Source organism: Frankliniella occidentalis, unplaced genomic scaffold, assembly GCF_000697945.3.
Source record: "Frankliniella occidentalis isolate FOCC.00 unplaced genomic scaffold, Focc_3.1 Scaffold72, whole genome shotgun sequence".
NCBI classification, from domain to species: domain Eukaryota; kingdom Metazoa; phylum Arthropoda; class Insecta; order Thysanoptera; family Thripidae; genus Frankliniella; species Frankliniella occidentalis.
In genome coordinates this window covers 838,427-841,863 of record NW_026267202.1, presented here as the reverse complement: position 1 = coordinate 841,863, position 3,437 = coordinate 838,427, and the positions used below count along the sequence as shown (strand labels likewise).

Here is a 3,437-nt window from a genome sequence, read left to right as displayed (position 1 = left end):
TTCTATATATACAAATATATTTTTAGCTGTAATTTGTTTGCTTTTCCCCCCTTTTTTTCAGCTTATTGATCACTCGAACCAGTGTTATTTTCTGACAGTGTGCTCTTATTGTTCTTCTCCAGGGCCGGAGAGGATGGCCAGATCCGACCAGTGGTAGACCAGCTAGCAGCGGTGTGCAGCCCGTAGGGGTGAGTACAACTGGTCTGTGCGGGTTCTGGACGGCCTGGCAGATTACAACCGTGGGAAAAACTTGCGGTTTCGATGGGTCCAGGACGGTTCAGGAGGAAGGAAGACGAGGGCGGGAAAGAAATCACGACTCAACGTCCCATTTTTAAACGGCGGATAATTTCAAATGAAAACGGAAAGATGGCATATGACGTATGAGGAGGACGTGGTTTTAGATCAGCTCGGGAAGGCTTTAGAGACACAGAGAGACGGAAAGACAGAGAGAGCGAAAGAGGTTGTCAGTGACACCCATAGGTGCGCGCGGGGCGAGGTGGGGTCGGTGGGGTCCGTAGGTGGCGCGCGGTGCGGACCGCTGCGCCTTTCTCCTGTGGGCTGATGGTCAAGGTGAGACACCATCCCCTCCCCTTGCCCTCTCCATCGCAGCCAGACCACCGTCTCTCTATCTCCTCCTCTTCCTCCTGCTCACCCTCTCTAGTGCCTCTCTCTTTCTCTCTCGCTAGCAAAAGCTCTGCCACGGTCCTGCCTTTTATCTGCAGCAGCAGCATAAAAAAAAAAGTTGCAACAGTAAAACTATTCCGCGCCCCGTGTTTGGAAATGCTGTTGTTACTTCTAGACGGCCGTATGCATGTAGCGCAGAGTGTCTTTTAGAGAACGGCCGAGCCCAAGGGACTAATTTCTGTTCTCATTTTGATGGCGTAGCAGCGGGCCCCCCGCGCTCCTGGAGCTGCTGGTCCGGCAGGGCTCGGAGGCGCTCGGAGGCTCCGCTGCTGGAGACCCGTTGCAGGGCCTGCCAGCCCGGCCCGCTCCAACGCTCTAGCCTCGGCTCTAGCCGGCTAGTCTTGTCCGCTAATTTGCTCCGGACCGTGCCCCAGCCACGGACTAGGGGTCTAGGGGCCCAGTCGGGAAATTGCTCCGAGGGGCCCCAAAAGATACCTTTTTGCCCTCAAGGAGCCCCAATAGATACCTTTTTTGCCCTCAAAGGGCTCCAAAAGATACCTTTTTGCCCTCAAGGGGCCCAAAAAGATACCTTTTCGCCTGGGGCCCGTTCGGGTCGCGGTTTCCCACCTGTTCAACCAGGGCCAGTCCGGGGCTGCCGTGCCCCTCTCGGAGCCCCCACTTGGAGCTTCTATACCTGGATCCTCTTGCCCCGAACCTCCTTCGTAACCTCTTCCGTACCTTCTTAAATAATTTACTCTAAATGTGAAGGAACGGAATTTTGTCTTCCGAAGGGAAACTTCGTTGTGCTCATACAAACCGGAAGCTGAACCGAAACTGGTCAAATTGTTTGAACTTGCACGCACTTTTGCCAGTTTTGGTCCTGTTTCCGGTTTGGATGTGCGTAGAAACGGTAGAAACGTTCTTGTTCAAGGAAGTAAAATTGTTCCTTTACATTTGGAGTCGACGCTCTTTCGGAAGATCTTCCGGAATCTCATCAGGAACCTCTTTTCGGAACCGCTCCTGGTCCCCCCGGGCACGGCCAGCAGACGAAATACGGCAAGTGCAGGCGGTAGGCAGACTGGCTTAGAGTGGCCCAGCCGCCCAGCCTAGCAGCGTCCCCATCTCACCGCGCCTGCTAATATTTTTGGCCGTGGAGCGCCTCGCGGCTCCGCGGCGGCACTTTCGCTCAAAAATTGCGGACTCTGTTCCGGAGGCGGCACCTTACTTTGTATGATGTGTGTAGTGCCTCCTCGGGAGCTCGGGTGGGTGCGGTTCAGCCAGCCGTGGACTAGCCACTGGCAAAACAAAGTATCTTAGTTTGGCACGTCAATGTTGTATGAGCTCAAGTGCACTATGGACGCCACTAAACTTGGCACACTTGAACCTCGACTTAAACTTAAAAATTTGTGCGGGCGCGGGAAAGGTTTTATATATGCAGGGTGAGAGTTTGGCTCTGTTTTTAATGCAGGGCTGCTTGGAACCTGGAGCGTTTGCTTCCAGCCGCTAAAATCGGAGCTGAACTGTGTCTCCCTTTCAGTCAGGGCCTCGAGGTCAACACGCCGTGACGACCCAAGGGGGCCCTTCTTTCTCTCTTGTGGGTCGCCTTACCAGTGCCTCTGGGTCTGGGGCGTATCTGCTGGTAGGTAGAGAAGAGAAGGAGGAGAAGCCCCCCTAGTGATAGTAGTGGCCCGTGTGGCGTTGCCCTCCATAGGTGTGACTATCTCTATGCCCCGGGGCAGTGCAGGGCCTCGCAGGGCTGGGAGCGCGGCAGAGCGGGGGGCGACCACATCTAGCCAGCAGCGCGGTGCGTTCCACCTGGTTCGGCTCGGCTGGGATGGGCTGGGCTGGCCTTTGACTGGTTCATTGCCCTTGCCCTGCTGAACGCACAGGTCTCGCTGGCATCGTGTTTTGGCTAAGGAGAAGGAGGAGGATAGAAGGATAGGAGGAGGATAGGAAGAGGATAGGATAGGAGGATGATAGGAGGAGGATAGGAGGAGGAGGATAGGATAGGAGGAGGATAGGATAGGAGGAGGATAGGATAGGAGGAGGATAGGATAGGAGGAGGATGATGATGATGATGATGATGATGATGATACACAATTGGACCTTACGAAGTAAAATGCGAAATCCTTCGTACCTACGAAGTATTTTGCTCCCTACGAAGCTTCCAAATCCTTAGTACCCTACGAAGGATTTGGCATTTTTCTTTGTGAGGTTTTAACAGTGTAGGAGGAGGAGGCGAAGGATACAAGAAGGAGGCGAATGATAGGAGAAGGATAGGATGGAGGATAGGAGGAGGGTTGAGGTGAAACGAAGGCGTTTCGGGGTGTCAAGGCCCAGCCGTGTGCACGTGTGGTGTGTGACGGGGGCATAACCTTATCCATGCAAGAGCGAAAGTCTTGTTTGGCTGCTGCTGTCTTTTCTTGGCGGGACGGCGGACGCGGGCGCGCGCGGGACGCAATCAACAAGTAGGCGGAGAGGACGAGAGAGAAAGAGAGAGACAGACGCGTGGGGTCTTCGACCTGCCGCACGCTGCTGCTGACGAGACAGAGAGAGACAGAAGGCGATGCGAAAGTATTGGTGAAAGAGGGAACGAACGCAAAAAAGAAAGAGAAGGGGGGGGGGCTATTGTAAATAAAGCAACTAGCTCATCATCATTAATCTACCACCGCAGCCGCGGCGTGCGTTGCCAATTGCAGCAGATGTACAGGGATGATGTACAGTACAGCGCCCTTCTTTTTTAGGCTTGGCTTTTTCTTCATGTTTCTATTTTTTTCTATTTTTTTAAACGACTGTCTAAAAGTAGTCTTGAT

The 3,437-nt window shown here is 53.7% G+C and overlaps 1 protein-coding gene across 13 annotated transcripts in view; it reads left to right on the top strand.

Moving 5' to 3' along the window:
• The window catches only part of LOC113215085 (F-actin-monooxygenase Mical), a 75,879-nt gene that overhangs the window by 45,892 nt on the left and 26,550 nt on the right, over positions 1-3,437 (top strand). For all 13 annotated transcript variants that reach the window (XR_008011254.1, XR_008011261.1, XR_008011258.1 and 10 more), the window contains exon 2: positions 123-188. The gene's annotated coding sequence lies outside the window, so the exon portion shown is untranslated. The remainder of the gene's footprint in view (positions 1-122; positions 189-3,437) is intronic.